This window comes from Clinocottus analis, unplaced genomic scaffold (genome assembly GCF_023055335.1).
Source record: "Clinocottus analis isolate CAN_PGR_092001 unplaced genomic scaffold, fCliAna1.0.p SCAF_37, whole genome shotgun sequence".
Lineage (NCBI taxonomy): Eukaryota > Metazoa > Chordata > Actinopteri > Perciformes > Cottidae > Clinocottus > Clinocottus analis.
In genome coordinates, this window is record NW_027176120.1 from 1,195,633 (window position 1) to 1,218,174 (window position 22,542).

General features: G+C 40.4%; 29 non-coding genes across 29 annotated transcripts; all 29 read left to right on the top strand.

Moving 5' to 3' along the window:
- The first annotated feature begins 422 nt into the window (after positions 1–422).
- trnac-gca (transfer RNA cysteine (anticodon GCA)) lies at positions 423–494 on the top strand. The gene has a single exon. It is a non-coding gene; the product is annotated as a tRNA-Cys (tRNA).
- A 418-nt stretch (positions 495–912) lies between these two features.
- Positions 913–984, top strand: trnac-gca (transfer RNA cysteine (anticodon GCA)). Its single transcript has one exon. It is a non-coding gene; the product is annotated as a tRNA-Cys (tRNA).
- Positions 985–1,403: 419 nt separating this feature from the next.
- trnac-gca (transfer RNA cysteine (anticodon GCA)) lies at positions 1,404–1,475 on the top strand. Its single transcript has one exon. It is a non-coding gene; the product is annotated as a tRNA-Cys (tRNA).
- Positions 1,476–1,882: 407 nt separating this feature from the next.
- Positions 1,883–1,954, top strand: trnac-gca (transfer RNA cysteine (anticodon GCA)). The gene has a single exon. It is a non-coding gene; the product is annotated as a tRNA-Cys (tRNA).
- Positions 1,955–2,375: 421 nt separating this feature from the next.
- On the top strand, positions 2,376–2,447 carry trnac-gca (transfer RNA cysteine (anticodon GCA)). Its single transcript has one exon. It is a non-coding gene; the product is annotated as a tRNA-Cys (tRNA).
- A 618-nt stretch (positions 2,448–3,065) lies between these two features.
- On the top strand, positions 3,066–3,137 carry trnac-gca (transfer RNA cysteine (anticodon GCA)). The gene has a single exon. It is a non-coding gene; the product is annotated as a tRNA-Cys (tRNA).
- Positions 3,138–3,559: 422 nt separating this feature from the next.
- On the top strand, positions 3,560–3,631 carry trnac-gca (transfer RNA cysteine (anticodon GCA)). Its single transcript has one exon. It is a non-coding gene; the product is annotated as a tRNA-Cys (tRNA).
- Positions 3,632–4,247: 616 nt separating this feature from the next.
- trnac-gca (transfer RNA cysteine (anticodon GCA)) lies at positions 4,248–4,319 on the top strand. Its single transcript has one exon. It is a non-coding gene; the product is annotated as a tRNA-Cys (tRNA).
- A 422-nt stretch (positions 4,320–4,741) lies between these two features.
- trnac-gca (transfer RNA cysteine (anticodon GCA)) lies at positions 4,742–4,813 on the top strand. The gene has a single exon. It is a non-coding gene; the product is annotated as a tRNA-Cys (tRNA).
- Positions 4,814–5,217: 404 nt separating this feature from the next.
- Positions 5,218–5,289, top strand: trnac-gca (transfer RNA cysteine (anticodon GCA)). Its single transcript has one exon. It is a non-coding gene; the product is annotated as a tRNA-Cys (tRNA).
- A 421-nt stretch (positions 5,290–5,710) lies between these two features.
- trnac-gca (transfer RNA cysteine (anticodon GCA)) lies at positions 5,711–5,782 on the top strand. The gene has a single exon. It is a non-coding gene; the product is annotated as a tRNA-Cys (tRNA).
- A 418-nt stretch (positions 5,783–6,200) lies between these two features.
- Positions 6,201–6,272, top strand: trnac-gca (transfer RNA cysteine (anticodon GCA)). Its single transcript has one exon. It is a non-coding gene; the product is annotated as a tRNA-Cys (tRNA).
- Positions 6,273–6,690: 418 nt separating this feature from the next.
- Positions 6,691–6,762, top strand: trnac-gca (transfer RNA cysteine (anticodon GCA)). The gene has a single exon. It is a non-coding gene; the product is annotated as a tRNA-Cys (tRNA).
- A 405-nt stretch (positions 6,763–7,167) lies between these two features.
- On the top strand, positions 7,168–7,239 carry trnac-gca (transfer RNA cysteine (anticodon GCA)). The gene has a single exon. It is a non-coding gene; the product is annotated as a tRNA-Cys (tRNA).
- Positions 7,240–7,661: 422 nt separating this feature from the next.
- trnac-gca (transfer RNA cysteine (anticodon GCA)) lies at positions 7,662–7,733 on the top strand. Its single transcript has one exon. It is a non-coding gene; the product is annotated as a tRNA-Cys (tRNA).
- Positions 7,734–8,151: 418 nt separating this feature from the next.
- trnac-gca (transfer RNA cysteine (anticodon GCA)) lies at positions 8,152–8,223 on the top strand. Its single transcript has one exon. It is a non-coding gene; the product is annotated as a tRNA-Cys (tRNA).
- A 418-nt stretch (positions 8,224–8,641) lies between these two features.
- trnac-gca (transfer RNA cysteine (anticodon GCA)) lies at positions 8,642–8,713 on the top strand. Its single transcript has one exon. It is a non-coding gene; the product is annotated as a tRNA-Cys (tRNA).
- A 407-nt stretch (positions 8,714–9,120) lies between these two features.
- trnac-gca (transfer RNA cysteine (anticodon GCA)) lies at positions 9,121–9,192 on the top strand. The gene has a single exon. It is a non-coding gene; the product is annotated as a tRNA-Cys (tRNA).
- A 404-nt stretch (positions 9,193–9,596) lies between these two features.
- On the top strand, positions 9,597–9,668 carry trnac-gca (transfer RNA cysteine (anticodon GCA)). The gene has a single exon. It is a non-coding gene; the product is annotated as a tRNA-Cys (tRNA).
- A 421-nt stretch (positions 9,669–10,089) lies between these two features.
- trnac-gca (transfer RNA cysteine (anticodon GCA)) lies at positions 10,090–10,161 on the top strand. Its single transcript has one exon. It is a non-coding gene; the product is annotated as a tRNA-Cys (tRNA).
- A 418-nt stretch (positions 10,162–10,579) lies between these two features.
- Positions 10,580–10,651, top strand: trnac-gca (transfer RNA cysteine (anticodon GCA)). The gene has a single exon. It is a non-coding gene; the product is annotated as a tRNA-Cys (tRNA).
- Positions 10,652–11,069: 418 nt separating this feature from the next.
- trnac-gca (transfer RNA cysteine (anticodon GCA)) lies at positions 11,070–11,141 on the top strand. Its single transcript has one exon. It is a non-coding gene; the product is annotated as a tRNA-Cys (tRNA).
- A 405-nt stretch (positions 11,142–11,546) lies between these two features.
- Positions 11,547–11,618, top strand: trnac-gca (transfer RNA cysteine (anticodon GCA)). Its single transcript has one exon. It is a non-coding gene; the product is annotated as a tRNA-Cys (tRNA).
- Positions 11,619–12,040: 422 nt separating this feature from the next.
- Positions 12,041–12,112, top strand: trnac-gca (transfer RNA cysteine (anticodon GCA)). Its single transcript has one exon. It is a non-coding gene; the product is annotated as a tRNA-Cys (tRNA).
- A 418-nt stretch (positions 12,113–12,530) lies between these two features.
- Positions 12,531–12,602, top strand: trnac-gca (transfer RNA cysteine (anticodon GCA)). Its single transcript has one exon. It is a non-coding gene; the product is annotated as a tRNA-Cys (tRNA).
- A 418-nt stretch (positions 12,603–13,020) lies between these two features.
- On the top strand, positions 13,021–13,092 carry trnac-gca (transfer RNA cysteine (anticodon GCA)). The gene has a single exon. It is a non-coding gene; the product is annotated as a tRNA-Cys (tRNA).
- Positions 13,093–13,499: 407 nt separating this feature from the next.
- Positions 13,500–13,571, top strand: trnac-gca (transfer RNA cysteine (anticodon GCA)). The gene has a single exon. It is a non-coding gene; the product is annotated as a tRNA-Cys (tRNA).
- Positions 13,572–13,992: 421 nt separating this feature from the next.
- trnac-gca (transfer RNA cysteine (anticodon GCA)) lies at positions 13,993–14,064 on the top strand. The gene has a single exon. It is a non-coding gene; the product is annotated as a tRNA-Cys (tRNA).
- A 404-nt stretch (positions 14,065–14,468) lies between these two features.
- On the top strand, positions 14,469–14,540 carry trnac-gca (transfer RNA cysteine (anticodon GCA)). The gene has a single exon. It is a non-coding gene; the product is annotated as a tRNA-Cys (tRNA).
- Positions 14,541–22,542: the final 8,002 nt, after the last annotated feature.

The following is a 22,542-nucleotide window of genomic DNA, read 5'->3' on the forward strand; positions in this document are numbered from 1 at the left end:
CTTTAACATCAGAGATCTCCTCCTGTCTCTTGAATGATTTTGAATGCTTATTAGACTCCAAAAAGCTCGTAGGGTCACAACAAGGTGTGTTTTATTGAAATCCGACTTAAAATGTACTTATCAAGATCTAGTGAAACGTTACGTCCGCTGCTTAAAAGTGACGGTGAAGCTTCAACTTTTATGTAATTACATAAACTTAACGGTAAGTTTGAATGTATTTTAATGCACAGCTACCAACTCTCACGGTTTGACCATGGGACACATGCTTTTTTATGTTTTCACACGCTCACACGCCATAAGTGGATCTCCAGCACACTTGCAAACAGTTAATCTGTTCTTAACAGGCTTGTTTGGCTGGAAGGTTTATATTAGTGAAGGAACAAGTCATGTCGGCACGCAGAATACACTACATTGAACCAACTGGGGGTATAGCTCAGTGGTAGAGCATTTGACTGCAGATCAAAGGGTCCCCAGTTCAGCTCTGGGTGCCCCCTGTATAACAGGTTGGAAAGACAAAAATGTCTTTCTTCATAGAAATTGGTGTTTAAGTGGATTTCCAGCAAACTTCTGAATAACTTAATCTGTTCTTAAAAGGGAAGGCTTATATTACTGAAGGAACAAGTTATGTTCCCTTATTCTGTGAGGTCACTCCCAGTGTTTCTCATATTAGCCGTCATTTTCCATTAGCAATCACAGTTGCAGCTATTGCTGAACAGAAAATCTAGAAAAACAACAAACCTACGGTCAATTCTAACTTTTCTCTTCAAGATCCCAAACAAACTGTTGACTCCTAGTTAAAAAACACATGGTCTCCAAATTGTAAATACAACCAACTATCTACAGGATAGTTTATGCCAAGACCATAACAGGTACAACAGTGCGGCACGCAGAATACACTACATTGAACCAACTGGGGGTATAGCTCAGTGGTAGAGCATTTGACTGCAGATCAAAGGGTCCCCAGTTCAACTCTGGGTGCCCCCTGTAAAACAGGTTGGAAAGACCAAAAATGTCTTTCTTCGTAGAAATTGGTGTATAAGTGTATTTCCAGCAAACTTCTGAATAACTTAATCTGTTCTTAACAGGGAAGGTTTACAATGGTGAAGGAACAAGTCATGTTCCCTTATTCTGTGAGGTCACTCCCAGTGTTTCTCATATTAGCCGTCATTTTCCATTAGCAATCACAGTTGCAGCTATTGCTGAACAGAAAATCTAGAAAAACAACAAACCTACGGTCAATTCTAACTTTTCTCTTCAAGATCCCAAACAAACTGTTGACTCCTAATTAAAAAACACATGGTCTCCAAATTGTAAATACAACCAACTATCTACAGGACAGTTTATGCCAAGACCATAACAGGTACAACAGTGCGGCACGCGGAATACACTACATTGAACCAACTGGGGGTATAGCTCAGTGGTAGAGCATTTGACTGCAGATCAAAGGGTCCCCAGTTCAACTCTGGATGCCCCCTGTAAAACAGGTTGGAAAGATAAAAATGTCTTTCTTCATAGAAATGGGTGTATAAGTGGATTTCCAGCAAACTTCCAAATAACTTCTGTCTGTTCTTAAAAGGGAAGGCTTATATTACTGAAGGAACAAGTTATGTTCCATTATTCTGTGAGGTCACTCCCAGTGTTTCTCATATTAGCCGTCACTTTCCATTAGCAATCACAGTTGCAGGTATTGCTGAACAGAAAATCTAGAAAAACAACAAACCTACGGTCAATTCTACCTTTTCTCTTCAAAATGCCTGAACAAACTGGTGCCTCCTAAATAAAAATAAAAACCCCATGGTCTCCAATTTGCAAACACACTCAATTATCTGACTATTACTGGCACAACAGTGCGGCATGCAGAATACACTACATTGAACCAACTGGGGGTATAGCTCAGTGGTAGAGCATTTGACTGCAGATCAAAGGGTCCCCAGTTCAACTCTGGGTGCCCCCTGTAAAACAGGTTGGAAAGAATAAAAGGTTTCTCTTTATAGAAATGTTTGAATAGGTGGATCTCCAGCAAACTTCTAAACAATTAATCTGTTCTTAACAGGGAAGGGTTATAGTACTGAAAGAACAAGTTATGTTCCCTTATTCTGTGAGGTCACTCCCAGTGTTTCTCATCTTAGCCGTCATTTTCCATTAGCAATCACAGTTGCAGCTATAGCTGAACAGAAAATCTAGAAAAACAACAAACCAACGGTCAATTCTAACTTTTCTCTTCAAAATCCTAAAGAAACTGTTGACTCCTATTTATAAATCACCCACATGGTCTCCAAATTGCAAATACACCCAACTATCCACATGACAGTTTATGCCGAGACCATAAGAGGTACAACAGTGCGGCACGCAGAATACACTACATTGAACCAACTGGGGGTATAGCTCAGTGGTAGAGCATTTGACTGCAGATCAAAGGGTCCCCAGTTCAACTCTGGGTGCCCCCTGTAAAACAGGTTGGAAAGACCAAAAATGTCTTTCTTCGTAGAAATTGGTGTATAAGTGTATTTCCAGCAAACTTCTGAATAACTTAATCTGTTCTTAACAGGGAAGGTTTACAATGGTGAAGGAACAAGTCATGTTCCCTTATTCTGTGAGGTCACTCCCAGTGTTTCTCATATTAGCCGTCATTTTCCATTAGCAATCACAGTTGCAGGTATTGTTGAACAGAAAATCTAGAAAAACAACAAACCTACGGTCAATTCTAACTTTTCTCTTCAAAATGCCCGAACACACTGTTGCCTCCTAAATAAAAAAAAAACCCACATGGTCTCCAATTTGCAAACACGCTCAACTATCTGACTATTACTGGTACAACAGTGCGGCACGCAGAATGTGTCATTTTCCATGAGCAATCACAGTTGCAGCTATTGCTAAACAGAAAATCTAGAAAAACAACAAACCTACTGTCAATTCTAACTTTTCTCTTCAAAATGCCTGAACAAACTGGTGCCTCCTAAATAAAAATAAAAACCCCATGGTCTCCAATTTGCAAACACACTCAATTATCTGACTATTACTGGCACAACAGTGCGGCATGCAGAATACACTACATTGAACCAACTGGGGGTATAGCTCAGTGGTAGAGCATTTGACTGCAGATCAAAGGGTCCCCAGTTCAACTCTGGGTGCCCCCTGTAAAACAGGTTGGAAAGAATAAAAGGTCTCTCTTTATAGAAATGTTTGAATAGGTGGATCTCCAGCAAACTTCCAAACAATTAATCTGTTCTCAACAGGGAAGGGTTATAGTACTGAAAGAACAAGTTATGTTCCCTTATTCTGTGAGGTCACTCCCAGTGTTTCTCATCTTAGCCATCATTTTTCCATTAGCAATCACAGTTGCAGCTATAGCTGAACAGAAAATCTAGAAAAACAACAAACCAACGGTCAATTCTAACTTTTCTCTTCAAAATCCTAAAGAAACTGTTGACTCCTATTTATAAATCACCCACATGGTCTCCAAATTGCAAATACACCCAACTATCTACAGGACAGTTTATGCTGAGACCATAAGAGGTACAACAGTGAGGCACGCAGAATACACTACATTGAACCAACTGGGGGTATAGCTCAGTGGTAGAGCATTTGACTGCAGATCAAAGGGTCCCCAGTTCAACTCTGGGTGCCCCCTGTAAAACAGGTTGGAAAGACAAAAATGTCTTTCTTCATAGAAATGGGTGTATAAGTGGATTTCCAGCAAACTTCCGAATAACTTCATCTGTTGTTAACAGGGAAGGATTATATTACTGAAGGAACCAGTTATGTCCCCTTATTCTGTGAGGTTACTCCCAGTGTTTCTCATATTAGCCGTCATTTTCCATTAGCAATCACAGTTGCAGGTATTGCTGAACAGAAAATCTAGAAAAACAACAAACCTACGGTCAATTCTAACTTTTTTCTTCAAAATGCCTGAACAAACTGTTGCCTCCTAAATAAAAAAAAACCCACATGGTCTCCAATTTGCAAACACGCTCAACTATCTGACTATTACTGGTACAACAGTGCGGCACGCAGAATGTGTCATTTTCCATGAGCAATCACAGTTGCAGCTATTGCTAAACAGAAAATCTAGAAAAACAACAAACCTACTGTCAATTCTAACTTTTCTCTTCAAAATGCCTGAACAAACTGGTGCCTCCTAAATAAAAATAAAAACCCCATGGTCTCCAATTTGCAAACACACTCAATTATCTGACTATTACTGGCACAACAGTGCGGCATGCAGAATACACTACATTGAACCAACTGGGGGTATAGCTCAGTGGTAGAGCATTTGACTGCAGATCAAAGGGTCCCCAGTTCAACTCTGGGTGCCCCCTGTAAAACAGGTTGGAAAGAATAAAAGGTCTCTCTTTATAGAAATGTTTGAATAGGTGGATCTCCAGCAAACTTCCAAACAATTAATCTGTTCTTAACAGGGAAGGGTTATAGTACTGAAAGAACAAGTTATGTTCCCTTATTCTGTGAGGTTACTCCCAGTGTTTCTCATCTTAGCCATCATTTTTCCATTAGCAATCACAGTTGCAGCTATAGCTGAACAGAAAATCTAGAAAAACAACAAACCAACGGTCAATTCTAACTTTTCTCTTCAAAATCCTAAAGAAACTGTTGACTCCTATTTATAAATCACCCACATGGTCTCCAAATTGCAAATACACCCAACTATCTACAGGACAGTTTATGCTGAGACCATAAGAGGTACAACAGTGAGGCACGCAGAATACATGACGTTGAACCAACTGGGGGTATAGCTCAGTGGTAGAGCATTTGACTGCAGATCAAAGGGTCCCCAGTTCAACTCTCGGTGCCCCCTGTAAAACAGGTTGGAAAGACAAAAATGTCTTTCTTCATAGAAATGGGTGTATAAGTGGATTTCCAGCAAACTTCCGAATAACTTCATCTGTTGTTAACAGGGAAGGATTATATTACTGAAGGAACCAGTTATGTCCCCTTATTCTGTGAGGTTACTCCCAGTGTTTCTCATATTAGCCGTCATTTTCCATTAGCAATCACAGTTGCAGGTATTGCTGAACAGAAAATCTAGAAAAACAACAAACCTACGGTCAATTCTAACTTTTCTCTTCAAAATGCCTGAACAAACTGTTGCCTCCTAAATACAAAAAACCCACATGGTCTCCAATTTGCAAACACGCTCAACTATCTGACTATTACTGGTACAACAGTGCGGCACGCAGAATATACCTCATTGAACCAACTGGGGGTATAGCTCAGTGGTAGAGCATTTGACCGCAGATCAAAGGGTCCCCAGTTCAACTCTGGGTGCCCCCTGTAAAACAGTTTGGAAAGAATAAAAGGTCTCTCTTTATAGAAATGTTTGAATAGGTGGATCTCCAGCAAACTTCCAAACAATTAATCTGTTCTTAACAGGGAAGGGTTATAGTACTGAAAGAACAAGTTATGTTCCCTTATTCTGTGAGGTCACTCCCGGTGTTTCTCATCTTAGCCATCATTTTCCATTAGCAATCACAGTTGCAGCTATAGCTGAACAGAAAATCTAGAAAAACAACAAACCTACGGTCAATTCTAACTTTTCTCTTCAAAATCCTAAAGAAACTGTTGACTCCTATTTATAAATCACCCACATGGTCTCCAAATTGCAAATACACCCAACTATCTACATGACAGTTTATGCTGAGACCATAAGAGGTACAACAGTGAGGCACGCAGAATACACTACATTGAACCAACTGGGGGTATAGCTCAGTGGTAGAGCATTTGACTGCAGATCAAAGGGTCCCCAGTTCAACTCTGGGTGCCCCCTGTAAAACAGGTTGGAAAGACAAAAATGTCTTTCTTCATAGAAATTGGTGTTTAAGTGGATTTCCAGCAAACTTCCGAATAACTTCATCTGTTGTTAACAGGGAAGGATTATATTACTGAAGGAACAAGTTATGTTCCCTTATTCTGTGAGGTTACTCCCAGTGTTTCTCATATTAGCCGTCATTTTCCATTAGCAATCACAGTTGCAGCTATTGCTGAACAGAAAATCTAGAAAAACAACAAACCAACGGTCAATTCTAACTTTTCTCTTCAAGATCCCAAACAAACTGTTGACTCCTAATTAAAAAACACATGGTCTCCAAATTGTAAATACAACCAACTATCTACAGGATAGTTTATGCCAAGACCATAACAGGTACAACAGTGCGGCACGCAGAATACACTACATTGAACCAACTGGGGGTATGGCTCAGTGGTAGAGCATTTGACTGCAGATCAAAGGGTCCCCAGTTCAACTCTGGGTGCCCCCTGTAAAACAGGTTGGAAAGACAAAAATGTCTTTCTTCATAGAAATTGGTGTTTAAGTGGATTTCCAGCAAACTTCCAAATAACTTCATCTGTTGTTAACAGGGAAGGATTATATTACTGAAGGAACAAGTTATGTTCCCTTATTCTGTGAGGTCACTCCCAGTGTTTCTCATATTAGCCGTCATTTTCCATTAGCAATCACAGTTGCAGCTATTGCTGAACAGAAAATCTAGAAAAACAACAAACCTACGGTCAATTCTAACTTTTCTCTTCAAGATCCCAAACAAACTGTTGACTCCTAATTAAAAAACACATGGTCTCCAAATTGTAAATACAACCAACTATCTACATGACAGTTTATGCCAAGACCATAACAGGTACAACAGTGCGGCACGCGGAATACACTACATTGAACCAACTGGGGGTATAGCTCAGTGGTAGAGCATTTGACTGCAGATCAAAGGGTCCCCAGTTCAACTCTGGGTGCCCCCTGTAAAACAGGTTGGAAAGACAAAAATGTCTTTCTTCATAGAAATGGGTGTATAAGTGGATTTCCAGGAAACTTCCAAATAACTTCTGTCTGTTCTTAAAAGGGAAGGCTTATATTACTGAAGGAACAAGTCATGTTCCATTATTCTGTGAGGTCACTCCCAGTGTTTCTCATATTAGCCGTCACTTTCCATTAGCAATCACAGTTGCAGGTATTGCTGAACAGAAAATCTAGAAAAACAACAAACCTACGGTCAATTCTAACTTTTCTCTTCAAAATGCCTGAACAAACTGTTGCCTCCTAAATACAAAAAACCCACATGGTCTCCAATTTGCAAACACGCTCAACTATCTGACTATTACTGGTACAACAGTGCGGCACGCAGAATATACCTCATTGAACCAACTGGGGGTATAGCTCAGTGGTAGAGCATTTGACTGCAGATCAAAGGGTCCCCAGTTCAACTCTGGGTGCCCCCTGTAAAACAGGTTGGAAAGAATAAAAGGTCTCTCTTTATAGAAATGTTTGAATAGGTGGATCTCCAGCAAACTTCCAAACAATTAATCTGTTCTTAAAAGGGAAGGGTTATAGTACTGAAAGAACAAGTTATGTTCCCTTATTCTGTGAGGTCACTCCCAGTGTTTCTCATCTTAGCCATCATTTTTCCATTAGCAATCACAGTTGCAGCTATAGCTGAACAGAAAATCTAGAAAAACAACAAACCAACGGTCAATTCTAACTTTTCTCTTCAAAATCCTAAAGAAACTGTTGACTCCTATTTATAAATCACCCACATGGTCTCCAAATTGCAAATACACCCAACTATCTACATGACAGTTTATGCTGAGACCATAAGAGGTACAACAGTGAGGCACGCAGAATACACTACATTGAACCAACTGGGGGTATAGCTCAGTGGTAGAGCATTTGACTGCAGATCAAAGGGTCCCCAGTTCAACTCTGGGTGCCCCCTGTAAAACAGGTTGGAAAGACAAAAATGTCTTTCTTCATAGAAATTGGTGTTTAAGTGGATTTCCAGCAAACTTCCGAATAACTTCATCTGTTGTTAACAGGGAAGGATTATATTACTGAAGGAACAAGTTATGTTCCCTTATTCTGTGAGGTTACTCCCAGTGTTTCTCATATTAGCCGTCATTTTCCATTAGCAATCACAGTTGCAGCTATTGCTGAACAGAAAATCTAGAAAAACAACAAACCAACGGTCAATTCTAACTTTTCTCTTCAAGATCCCAAACAAACTGTTGACTCCTAATTAAAAAACACATGGTCTCCAAATTGTAAATACAACCAACTATCTACAGGATAGTTTATGCCAAGACCATAACAGGTACAACAGTGTGGCACGCAGAATACACTACATTGAACCAACTGGGGGTATAGCTCAGTGGTAGAGCATTTGACTGCAGATCAAAGGGTCCCCAGTTCAACTCTGGGTGCCCCCTGTAAAACAGGTTGGAAAGACATAAATGTCTTTCTTCATAGAAATTGGTGTTTAAGTGGATTTCCAGCAAACTTCCAAATAACTTCATCTGTTGTTAACAGGGAAGGATTATATTACTGAAGGAACAAGTTATGTTCCCTTATTCTGTGAGGTCACTCCCAGTGTTTCTCATATTAGCCGTCATTTTCCATTAGCAATCACAGTTGCAGCTATTGCTGAACAGAAAATCTAGAAAAACAACAAACCTACGGTCAATTCTAACTTTTCTCTTCAAGATCCCAAACAAACTGTTGACTCCTAATTAAAAAACACATGGTCTCCAAATTGTAAATACAACCATCTATCTACAGGACAGTTTATGCCAAGACCATAACAGGTACAACAGTGCGGCACGCAGAATACACTACATTGAACCAACTGGGGGTATAGCTCAGTGGTAGAGCATTTGACTGCAGATCAAAGGGTCCCCAGTTCAACTCTGGGTGCCCCCTGTAAAACAGGTTGGAAAGACAAAAATGTCTTTCTTCATAGAAATGGGTGTATAAGTGGATTTCCAGCAAACTTCCAAATAACTTCTGTCTGTTCTTAAAAGGGAAGGCTTATATTACTGAAGGAACAAGTTATGTTCCATTATTCTGTGAGGTCACTCCCAGTGTTTCTCATATTAGCCGTCACTTTCCATTAGCAATCACAGTTGCAGGTATTGCTGAACAGAAAATCTAGAAAAACAACAAACCTACGGTCAATTCTAACTTTTCTCTTCAAAATGCCTGAACAAACTGGTGCCTCCTAAATAAAAATAAAAACCCCATGGTCTCCAATTTGCAAACACACTCAATTATCTGACTATTACTGGCACAACAGTGCGGCATGCAGAATACACTACATTGAACCAACTGGGGGTATAGCTCAGTGGTAGAGCATTTGACTGCAGATCAAAGGGTCCCCAGTTCAACTCTGGGTGCCCCCTGTAAAACAGGTTGGAAAGACAAAAATGTCTTTCTTCATAGAAATGGGTGTATAAGTGGATTTCCAGCAAACTTCCGAATAACTTCATCTGTTGTTAACAGGGAAGGATTATATTACTGAAGGAACCAGTTATGTCCCCTTATTCTGTGAGGTTACTCCCAGTGTTTCTCATATTAGCCGTCATTTTCCATTAGCAATCACAGTTGCAGGTATTGCTGAACAGAAAATCTAGAAAAACAACAAACCTACGGTCAATTCTAACTTTTCTCTTCAAAATGCCTGAACAAACTGTTGCCTCCTAAATACAAAAAACCCACATGGTCTCCAATTTGCAAACACGCTCAACTATCTGACTATTACTGGTACAACAGTGCGGCACGCAGAATATACCTCATTGAACCAACTGGGGGTATAGCTCAGTGGTAGAGCATTTGACCGCAGATCAAAGGGTCCCCAGTTCAACTCTGGGTGCCCCCTGTAAAACAGTTTGGAAAGAATAAAAGGTCTCTCTTTATAGAAATGTTTGAATAGGTGGATCTCCAGCAAACTTCCAAACAATTAATCTGTTCTTAACAGGGAAGGGTTATAGTACTGAAAGAACAAGTTATGTTCCCTTATTCTGTGAGGTCACTCCCGGTGTTTCTCATCTTAGCCATCATTTTCCATTAGCAATCACAGTTGCAGCTATAGCTGAACAGAAAATCTAGAAAAACAACAAACCTACGGTCAATTCTAACTTTTCTCTTCAAAATCCTAAAGAAACTGTTGACTCCTATTTATAAATCACCCACATGGTCTCCAAATTGCAAATACACCCAACTATCTACATGACAGTTTATGCTGAGACCATAAGAGGTACAACAGTGAGGCACGCAGAATACACTACATTGAACCAACTGGGGGTATAGCTCAGTGGTAGAGCATTTGACTGCAGATCAAAGGGTCCCCAGTTCAACTCTGGGTGCCCCCTGTAAAACAGGTTGGAAAGACAAAAATGTCTTTCTTCATAGAAATTGGTGTTTAAGTGGATTTCCAGCAAACTTCCGAATAACTTCATCTGTTGTTAACAGGGAAGGATTATATTACTGAAGGAACAAGTTATGTTCCCTTATTCTGTGAGGTTACTCCCAGTGTTTCTCATATTAGCCGTCATTTTCCATTAGCAATCACAGTTGCAGCTATTGCTGAACAGAAAATCTAGAAAAACAACAAACCAACGGTCAATTCTAACTTTTCTCTTCAAGATCCCAAACAAACTGTTGACTCCTAATTAAAAAACACATGGTCTCCAAATTGTAAATACAACCAACTATCTACAGGATAGTTTATGCCAAGACCATAACAGGTACAACAGTGCGGCACGCAGAATACACTACATTGAACCAACTGGGGGTATGGCTCAGTGGTAGAGCATTTGACTGCAGATCAAAGGGTCCCCAGTTCAACTCTGGGTGCCCCCTGTAAAACAGGTTGGAAAGACAAAAATGTCTTTCTTCATAGAAATTGGTGTTTAAGTGGATTTCCAGCAAACTTCCAAATAACTTCATCTGTTGTTAACAGGGAAGGATTATATTACTGAAGGAACAAGTTATGTTCCCTTATTCTGTGAGGTCACTCCCAGTGTTTCTCATATTAGCCGTCATTTTCCATTAGCAATCACAGTTGCAGCTATTGCTGAACAGAAAATCTAGAAAAACAACAAACCTACGGTCAATTCTAACTTTTCTCTTCAAGATCCCAAACAAACTGTTGACTCCTAATTAAAAAACACATGGTCTCCAAATTGTAAATACAACCAACTATCTACATGACAGTTTATGCCAAGACCATAACAGGTACAACAGTGCGGCACGCGGAATACACTACATTGAACCAACTGGGGGTATAGCTCAGTGGTAGAGCATTTGACTGCAGATCAAAGGGTCCCCAGTTCAACTCTGGGTGCCCCCTGTAAAACAGGTTGGAAAGACAAAAATGTCTTTCTTCATAGAAATGGGTGTATAAGTGGATTTCCAGGAAACTTCCAAATAACTTCTGTCTGTTCTTAAAAGGGAAGGCTTATATTACTGAAGGAACAAGTCATGTTCCATTATTCTGTGAGGTCACTCCCAGTGTTTCTCATATTAGCCGTCACTTTCCATTAGCAATCACAGTTGCAGGTATTGCTGAACAGAAAATCTAGAAAAACAACAAACCTACGGTCAATTCTAACTTTTCTCTTCAAAATGCCTGAACAAACTGTTGCCTCCTAAATACAAAAAACCCACATGGTCTCCAATTTGCAAACACGCTCAACTATCTGACTATTACTGGTACAACAGTGCGGCACGCAGAATATACCTCATTGAACCAACTGGGGGTATAGCTCAGTGGTAGAGCATTTGACTGCAGATCAAAGGGTCCCCAGTTCAACTCTGGGTGCCCCCTGTAAAACAGGTTGGAAAGAATAAAAGGTCTCTCTTTATAGAAATGTTTGAATAGGTGGATCTCCAGCAAACTTCCAAACAATTAATCTGTTCTTAAAAGGGAAGGGTTATAGTACTGAAAGAACAAGTTATGTTCCCTTATTCTGTGAGGTCACTCCCAGTGTTTCTCATCTTAGCCATCATTTTTCCATTAGCAATCACAGTTGCAGCTATAGCTGAACAGAAAATCTAGAAAAACAACAAACCAACGGTCAATTCTAACTTTTCTCTTCAAAATCCTAAAGAAACTGTTGACTCCTATTTATAAATCACCCACATGGTCTCCAAATTGCAAATACACCCAACTATCTACATGACAGTTTATGCTGAGACCATAAGAGGTACAACAGTGAGGCACGCAGAATACACTACATTGAACCAACTGGGGGTATAGCTCAGTGGTAGAGCATTTGACTGCAGATCAAAGGGTCCCCAGTTCAACTCTGGGTGCCCCCTGTAAAACAGGTTGGAAAGACAAAAATGTCTTTCTTCATAGAAATTGGTGTTTAAGTGGATTTCCAGCAAACTTCCGAATAACTTCATCTGTTGTTAACAGGGAAGGATTATATTACTGAAGGAACAAGTTATGTTCCCTTATTCTGTGAGGTTACTCCCAGTGTTTCTCATATTAGCCGTCATTTTCCATTAGCAATCACAGTTGCAGCTATTGCTGAACAGAAAATCTAGAAAAACAACAAACCAACGGTCAATTCTAACTTTTCTCTTCAAGATCCCAAACAAACTGTTGACTCCTAATTAAAAAACACATGGTCTCCAAATTGTAAATACAACCAACTATCTACAGGATAGTTTATGCCAAGACCATAACAGGTACAACAGTGTGGCACGCAGAATACACTACATTGAACCAACTGGGGGTATAGCTCAGTGGTAGAGCATTTGACTGCAGATCAAAGGGTCCCCAGTTCAACTCTGGGTGCCCCCTGTAAAACAGGTTGGAAAGACATAAATGTCTTTCTTCATAGAAATTGGTGTTTAAGTGGATTTCCAGCAAACTTCCAAATAACTTCATCTGTTGTTAACAGGGAAGGATTATATTACTGAAGGAACAAGTTATGTTCCCTTATTCTGTGAGGTCACTCCCAGTGTTTCTCATATTAGCCGTCATTTTCCATTAGCAATCACAGTTGCAGCTATTGCTGAACAGAAAATCTAGAAAAACAACAAACCTACGGTCAATTCTAACTTTTCTCTTCAAGATCCCAAACAAACTGTTGACTCCTAATTAAAAAACACATGGTCTCCAAATTGTAAATACAACCATCTATCTACAGGACAGTTTATGCCAAGACCATAACAGGTACAACAGTGCGGCACGCGGAATACACTACATTGAACCAACTGGGGGTATAGCTCAGTGGTAGAGCATTTGACTGCAGATCAAAGGGTCCCCAGTTCAACTCTGGGTGCCCCCTGTAAAACAGGTTGGAAAGACAAAAATGTCTTTCTTCATAGAAATGGGTGTATAAGTGGATTTCCAGCAAACTTCCAAATAACTTCTGTCTGTTCTTAAAAGGGAAGGCTTATATTACTGAAGGAACAAGTTATGTTCCATTATTCTGTGAGGTCACTCCCAGTGTTTCTCATATTAGCCGTCACTTTCCATTAGCAATCACAGTTGCAGGTATTGCTGAACAGAAAATCTAGAAAAACAACAAACCTACGGTCAATTCTAACTTTTCTCTTCAAAATGCCTGAACAAACTGGTGCCTCCTAAATAAAAATAAAAACCCCATGGTCTCCAATTTGCAAACACACTCAATTATCTGACTATTACTGGCACAACAGTGCGGCATGCAGAATACACTACATTGAACCAACTGGGGGTATAGCTCAGTGGTAGAGCATTTGACTGCAGATCAAAGGGTCCCCAGTTCAACTCTGGGTGCCCCCTGTAAAACAGGTTGGAAAGAATAAAAGGTCTCTCTTTAAAGAAATGTTTGAATAGGTGGATCTCCAGCAAACTTCCAAACAATTAATCTGTTCTTAACAGGGAAGGGTTATAGTACTGAAAGAACAAGTTATGTTCCCTTATTCTGTGAGGTCACTCCCAGTGTTTCTCATCTTAGCCGTCATTTTCCATTAGCAATCACAGTTGCAGCTATAGCTGAACAGAAAATCTAGAAAAACAACAAACCAACGGTCAATTCTAACTTTTCTCTTCAAAATCCTAAAGAAACTGTTGACTCCTATTTATAAATCACCCACATGGTCTCCAAATTGCAAATACACCCAACTATCCACATGACAGTTTATGCCGAGACCATAAGAGGTACAACAGTGCGGCACGCAGAATACACTACATTGAACCAACTGGGGGTATAGCTCAGTGGTAGAGCATTTGACTGCAGATCAAAGGGTCCACAGTTCAACTCTGGGTGCCCCCTGTAAAACAGGTTGGAAAGAATAAAAGGTCTCTCTTTATAGAAATGTTTGAATAGGTGGATCTCCAGCAAACTTCCAAACAATTAATCTGTTCTTAACAGGGAAGGGTTATAGTACTGAAGGAACAAGTCATGTTCCCTTATTCTGTGAGGTCGCTCCCAGTGTTTCTCATCTTAGCTGTCATTTTCCATTAGCAATCACAGTTGCAGCTATTGCTGAACAGAAAATCTAGAAAAACAACAAATCTTCAGTCAATTTTAACTTTTCTCTTCAAAATTTCTGAACACACTGTTGCCTCCTAAATAAAAAAAAACCCTCATGGTCTCCAAATTGCAAATACACTCAACTATCTGACTATTACTGGTACAACAGTGCGGCACGCAGAATACACCTCATTGAACCAACTGGGGGTATAGCTCAGTGGTAGAGCATTTGACTGCAGATCAAAGGGTCCCCAGTTCAACTCTGGGTGCCCCCTGTAAAACAGGTTGGAAAGACAAAAATGTCTCTCTTTATAGAAATGTTTGAATAGGTGGATCTCCAGCAAACTTCCAAACAATTAATCTCTTCTTAACAGGCTTGTTTTGAATTAAACCGAAACTGAAATTATATTCAGCCCATGTCTGGTGATACTATTAACCATCTACACAGGAACAGGATATCATGTAACCATGATTTGTTGAATGGGTGTTGTGAACATTTCCATAAGAGAAGGATCTTCCAACGGGCAATTAAAGAGGCAAAAGCAATAGTATTGTCCTGAGTCGCTGAGGTGGCGAGGCTTTCAGGAGACCTACGGAAAATAGTTATGTGTGGGGATGGATTGACGGTTATACCTAAAATGTCAGAAATGGATTTCAAAAAGGACTGCCAATAATTATCTATTTTTGAACAGGACCAAAACATGTGAGTCAGATTACAAGGAGTCTGGAAGCATCTACTACAGGCTTAATCTATTGACTCTGGAAACATTTTAAAGAGTTTATGTTTGCTGTAATGTAGACGGTAGAGCACTTTAAACTGTATGAGAGACAGCTTTGCACAGCTCGAAGAAGAATGAACAGCCTCAAGAGCCTTTTTCCAGAAATCCTCAAAAAAGTTTGCAATCCAATTTCCCAATCAGCTTTAATCTTATCCACCACAAATTCATCAGTTGTGAGCAGGAGGTCATAAAGGAAGGACACCTGACCTTTGGGCAGCAGTCCCACCTTGAATGCCAGGTCTATGTCACTGAGGCTCGGAGCTTGAGGGAATGCTGGCGGGTGGGTCCTAGCAAAATCGCCAAGTTGAAGTTATCGAAAAAGTCTGAGCTATTTAAATTGAATATAGAACACAACTGGTCAAAACTGGCAAAATGTTATTAACATTTAAATCACCCAAACAACGAAGGCCATTTCTCTCCAATTATGTAAATTGTGGGTCTTTCTTAGCTGGTATAAAAATATGATTATTACAGATGGGTGTTGCTTTAGGGAGGGAAAGCCATCCAAAGTGTCTTCTAATTTGCGACCATATTTTAAGTGTGTGTATTACCACAGTATTAGATGTGAATCGAGAGGGAGAAAGAGGGCAGATATCACACACTAGTGATGGGAGAGACGAGGAGGATGAGGAGGAGGAGGAGTCAGCCTCCAATCGGCACCAGCTGTCCTGGGGTGAGATCGCCCAACAGGGCGAACTGATCTGTTCCTCTGAAGTGAAGTCCCTCCTGTTCTTGCACGTTTGCCTTTCCAAATAAAAGAAGAAACAGCTTTGTCAATAGATTTGAAAAAGGACTTAGACACTGAAACAAATACAAATATCTGGGTTGTACAATCTTTTATGATAGTCTGTATCTTTCCTGCTAGAGATAGTGGCAGACAATTCCACCTCTGTAGATCTGATTTTACTGCAACAGTCAAAGTACAATTTTGATCTTTAAGAGTATGTATGGTATGTGTAACTATAATACATATGTATTTTATACCAGTGTTTAGATATTTTAAATGGTATAGACAACTGTAAAATGTTTGCAGCTAGTTGATTAATTGGAAGACATTCACTTTTTGAACTATTTGACTTGCATCCCAAAATAGTGTCAAAAATGTTCAGAAGCGAAAAGATATGTGGGATACTTGTCAGGCGGTCACACACGTACAGAATTATATATTACGTTTCCCATCTTTAAAAAAAGGGAGATTGTGCTCAAATTATCGGGGAATCACACTGCTCAGCATGCAGTAAGGACTCCCACTGATTGTTGAATAGCTGCAGGAAGAGCAATGAAGATTCCTCCTGGCCCGTGAAAAAGTGGACCAGCTCTGTACCCAAGGCTTTTGGAGGGTTCATGGAAGTTTGCCTTTCTAGTCTTCATCCATCCTTCCTTCACTGACACGTCCCAGAGGCCAGTAACAAGCATGCTACTATTTGCAAATCATAAGCATGCTGTTAAAATGAAGAAAAAAAACAGCAGGCAATTGCAGCGGTGGCATGGCAAGAGGACATGTTTCTCCATAATGCTGCAACATGTAAGACTTTTGATAAGTTTAAACTGTGTGAATTCCAAGGCATGCTGAGCCAACTGGGTAGAACAGTTATCGCCTTGAGAACAAGTAATGACTGTCTCTTTCCAGGCTGTGCCTCGTGCGTTTCCCAGTGTTTCCCTCAACCTGCCGTTTGTTTCCGTGGACGTGGCTCCTCCCTGGTCTCCTCCCAGCTCCTTCTGATTATGGCTCATTCACCTCACCTGTCTGCTCAGCTCCCTTCCATCTTCTCATCAACTCAGCAGTACATCCACCCCAGCTCTCCATCCACTCATTGCAAGATTGTTGTTCCAACCACAGTAGTAGTTAATTGCGCTTGATTGTGCAGTAATTGTGTATTTTGATTTTTATTCCTTGTGTTATCTCTTGTCTCTCTGTGCCTCCAGGATCATCCTTCCCGGTTCCCCATCCTGCTCGCTTCACCAGCTCATTCCCCAACCTGTCACACCCGCTCTGCCTGTCCCGCCTCGCTCGGCTCCGTCATCCACTGTCGCCCTCTCGGTCTCGCCCTCAGCTGCCCTAGCTCAAACTCTTGCCATTCTCACCACCAATTATGTAGGTGTCACCGAAGGATCTGGCCAACATGGATCCAAAGGGAGCATTCCCTCCGTCAAGCTCTTGCTTCACGGGGTGCTTTTGTGGGCCGTCACGACCATCTTCTCTGGGATGTTGTGGAGTCTCTCGAATCCCTCTCTGCTGACATAGGCCAGGTTGGACAGCAGCTCGACCAGGTTACCACACAGCTTTCCTCTCCAGGAATTCCCCAAATTTCATTCAAAAACCCTGCTCATTTTTTTCCAGTCCAGAGCCACACGTTCTCATGCCTGAGACCGAGGAACATGCAATTCTTTCTTGATGGAGTGTTCTTTAGTGTTTGAGCAGCAACTCTATACGTATATCAGTGCTAAAGCCTCTTATGGCACTCGTGTTCATGTACTGAAACCAAGATATCATGTTTATTTATACATGATATCTTGGTTTCAGTACATGAGTCTTGAGATTGAAATAGTAAAAAAAAATGGCCATCACAAGTTCCTTGAGCCTAAGGGTAATACACATAAAACTCAACAAGGTATTTATGATTTTTGTGAGGGTGTGTCCTTGGGCAAGACACTTTTGCTCCTGAAGGTTGTGACATCGGTGTATGAATGCGTGTGAATGTAACATTTAGTTTGGCACCTTGCATGGAAGACTGCCATCAGTGGGAGAATACTGACATTGAGTTTAAAACACTGAGAAAGGACGTGACACAAGACCATTAGTAATGATATCCAACATACTACCTGTGTACTGCATGTGATACTGTCTATCAATACCTCACATGAAGTTGCAGCCAGGGGTTAATATTTTTGTTTGATACATTACTTAGTTTGATTATCAACAATGTCATTTTCTGACCATAAAAATTGACTTTACATCTTTTGTAAAAAGAATTTAAATAAAAATACCTGAATGGTCCGTTCTTTTAAACGACCATATTTGCTTCTCCTGAGTAAATAGTCCCCTAAAACATTGTTTGGTGTGTGTTCTGAAATGTTTCCATAGTAACCAGGACAATCTTTGTGTTGTGCGGTTTATGAAACATATTTTCTTTTGGAATCAGCACAAGAAACTATGAACATAAGATTAATGTAAAGTTAATATCACAACATGTTGGGAAACAGTTTCTTGTTCACACAAACGGATCAACAGCATCAAATGTATAGTTGTTTGTGTTTAATAATTACTCTCTTTTTTGTTTCCTGAGGAAAATATCGTGTTCTAGTTGCTAAATGCTCCAATGTGTTCAGAAGCCAGTCACTAACTTTCATCTGCTCTGTGATGCCGGGAACAGTTCGTTCCTCTCAGCTTTTGAGCAGCTTCCTGCTGGAACGAGACTAATGAGACTGTGGGTCGTTTTCTCAGAACAAGCTTTAGTGTACTGTTTAGTTGTAAAATGAGAACATTTGTGAAAACAATGTAACAGCTGAACAGAATATACTAATACACTAAAATATATTTCTCAAATCATCCGAGTTGAAAATAGGCAACAGAGTAACACGTTCTTGATTCATATTTCATCAGCGCTGCCGAGGTCCACAGCTGCATCGAGGCTCGGATCGGTTGTTCTTCGGTGAGTTGGGATCTTGACTTGATTATCTTCTCTTTCTTGACATCATTTATTGTTTATTGTCCCTGATGTAAATACATTTAATAAATCTAATTAGAAGCACTAAAAGGAGGCTGAGGACCTGATGGTGCATTTACTACTATAAAGATATATTGGCAATTTGAGAAAATATGATGAGACATACATTATTTTCTTAACAGTTAACAACTTCCTTTTTTTTTTACTTTGAGACAAACACGATTCTGTACAGCACCAGCGTACCAGCGTGGCAGCAGAACGCACATGGGTAGAAACTGTATGCCAAAAGCTTGGCAAATAAGACCATAATCATAATAATGCTGGAGTTAAAGTGCCTTAATCTTCTTGTAGAAATTGAGTGTACTGACCTTAATAACTACCCACCCATCCATTACACAAACTAACTCCCTCAATGGTGGAGCATCCAGCCACATTGTGGCCTCTTGACAACTCAGAAGTTTGAGAAATGATTATACTCAGCAAGGGATGTTATCTCATTACCTCCAAGGTAGTGGAACAAGTCGATGGATTTCACTCTGTCAGCTGCCCATGAAAACAGAGATGAGATATAGTCTCTGTGTGACTAACACATCTTACCATGGTGGCCCTTAAGTACTGGCAATGTGAATGATATTTCAATTACAGTATCAGCTTATCTTCCCTTTTGCTATTGCATCTCATAATAGTCTATTATCCACGGCCTTTCATGCTTGATTATTAAATAGGATTTCAAGGCTCTACAGGAGTTTGCCAGCAGCAACAAATGAGGCAGAGAATTGAGAATTGATTTCCATTGAGCAGAACACTCCCCGCCCCCCTTCCTCAAGTCCACTGAGTTTGTCTACACTCTCGGATATTCATGACAACTTTATCCAAGGTTGTCATATTTCATCGAGGTTGTTTTCCCAGAAGAAATACCAAAATGGTGACGCAGGCTTGCCTTCTGTGGGTTTTGTGGTGCAGCGGTGAGTGTTGGTCTCTGTGGGGAGATGAGCTAACCACAGCAGTGAAAGCAGAGAGCTTCACTGCTGAATTATGAGTCCCTGAGGCTCAGAGCTTTTATTGTAACCTTTATGACACGCCGGTATACGCTGGCACCCACGCAAGCATATGCACATTTCTTCACACACAATCCTACAGAGGTGCAGACATATCCTGCACACATATCTATTTGTATACACACATTCAGCAACACAGGCCCAGGCCTTGCTTTGCTTATGCAGCACGATGTAATGATTCAGCTCAGCGACCGGCTGTGCACCTCACATGGCCCTGAGTGTTCAACATGGTGTTTGCCTGTAGCTTCCTGTTGTTGGAGAAGCCTGCGTCCCTCATGTCTCCTACTAACTACATTCCAGAACAACAACAATAAATAGTGTGGATCAATTAAACACGCCACTTCACTTCAATAACGTCACAAAAAAGAAGAAGAAAAGCCAAACAGTATTTATTTTTTTTAACCCTGCTGATTGTTTAATTTGAGTTGTTTGGTTTAGTTTCACTTTCCAGAGTTTAGCATATGTTTGAAATGGTTAAACAATCTTTCATTTGGCTTTATGTTGCAGTGACACAGGGCAAAGTCTGTGCAGTTTTCTAATTTGTTTAAGCTTAACCAAACCTTTCCCTAGCATTGCTATCATCCACGCCAACCGCCCTCCTGCAACGTTCTGTGCAGCAGCTCTTTATTGACAGTGCACAAAAACAATGCCGAAATGTACTTTCCTCCAAGACTTATTGAAGCTGGAACATGCTCCTCCAAACTGCACATAAGAGAACGGGTTTCTTTTATTCTTGCATTTCTTCATTGCAATTAATTCATGATTTTTTTAAATCCAATCTGCCCACACGTTGCGGTTGTGCTTCCATTGATTGGAAAGCAACCAGTAGTTGGATGGATGTCAATTCTAATTACAACAATTAGCACACATTGGAAAGCTTTCTGGACAGCTTGTTTAAGCAGACAAAAGGGTACTGAAACACCTTGGGGATGTTTGTTTTCCTGTAACCAGGTGGAGAGGAAGTACAACTTTCAAAGTGCAATGGTTCATTATGACGGCAGTGGGGGGAAGAAACATATCCACAGCTTCGATCAAGGAAAACTAATGCAGACACAGGTTGTGTGATTTCAGTCTCCAGAATTTCCGTAATCAATATGCAGGTGAAATATTTAAGTTAACAAATATTGCATCATTCCCCTCCTGCAGGCAGCCCCAGGCAGACTGGCATTAGATGTGGGTGTTTGTCTGTAACCTGGGCTGACTAACTTTACATCTTCGATGGAGAAAACCAAACACTATCTGATGGATGCTTCTGGAGAAGCGTGGCTGAGGGTTAAGGCTGACTTTCTGTACGTGTATGAGAATCTGAGAGCGTTTCATTGTTGAGTGAATGATCTTAAGAGACGTTTATAACAAAGACAACATCGCTACAGAAATGTCACCAGCGTTCAGGAATATTTCACAGGAGACTTTAAGAACACTTTTCTAAAAACTTTTGAAATCTTTTCACAAAATTCTGACTTTCTAGATATGTAAGATTTCGATGGAGAAAAACAAAACCCTCTCAGAGGTATAAAACAGATTAGTAATAAAATCTCCTCGCAACACTGAGGGGTGCTGATGGATGAGTCATTACTTCATGTTGATATTGTGATACATCAGCTGATTTGTCTCGCTCTGTCCATCTAACAATGGCACAAAACGTTCCTGCCAGAAGCAGCAATGTTGTGTACCATTGTGTGTGCGTTGCATGCGGGCTGCAGGTAATTGTCACTGTGGTATGTGTGTGAGCCCGTGGCTAGACAGAATTGCGCAGCGGCCCGCCCATTGTAGTTCCATCTCTAATTCCCCTCTCAGCAAAGGGATCCCTCCTGCATGTTGTTGTGGAGCGTTGGAGGAGCAACCTCTTCCACTGACTGTCCCCGAATGCAAAACCCCATCAGCTTCCTTCTGTTGGGCTCCTTTGGGAGGGTATATAAGTAAAAGCATAATGTTCTGTGAGAAAGCAGGACACTCAGAACATCTCAGCAGGCAGCATGCCTCCTCGCCCTCGGGGCCTGGACTTAGTGTTTGTACAATGCAGAGGACTTGAACTCAGAGCCCTGCTAAATGCTCCTTGAGAAAAGATCAATGTTTCATGAATGAGTCCCTGGTGCTTTCAGAGGCAGCCAGGAGCAGACGGGGTGGTCTGCTTCCACCAGCCGATTAACAAAAGAAACACTGATGTCCCGCAAGACAGCACAATGCACATCCATGAGGACTTTGTTTCTGCTGGCTCTCAAAGGATTTTCCTTTCAAAGTTATACAGGAACTAAGTTTGAGGATAAAGTGCTTGGTAAATAATTTTAGCTCTCCGTCTCTGCTAGGATATATATATATATATATATATATATATATATATATATATATATATATATATATATATATATATATATATGACATATGTGTGTCATTAGAAAAAAATTGAATCACAGCGCATCGTTCATAATAACAAATTATGTCTACCCTCTGAACCTGGAGGCATAAAAGTAAATAAGCTAGAAAAGTTATTGGAAAGCCAATTTTCATCTATTTAGAAAAAATACCTAACAGCAAAATATTTACAAAATGAATAGAATTAATGGACAAGTTGAAAACATAAAGCAGACATCTGCCAGGTGACGTCATGTGCTGACTGATGTTTGGACTAAAATGCCGGCAGGTAGAGAAAAGAGTAAGAATTCACCTTTGATGGCAAAACAGAAGTCTCATCTTTCAGTGAGAAAACTGAAATATTGCTGTGGACACTTTAATAGACTTTTCAAGAGGGTCTTTTAGTATTAATTTCACAGC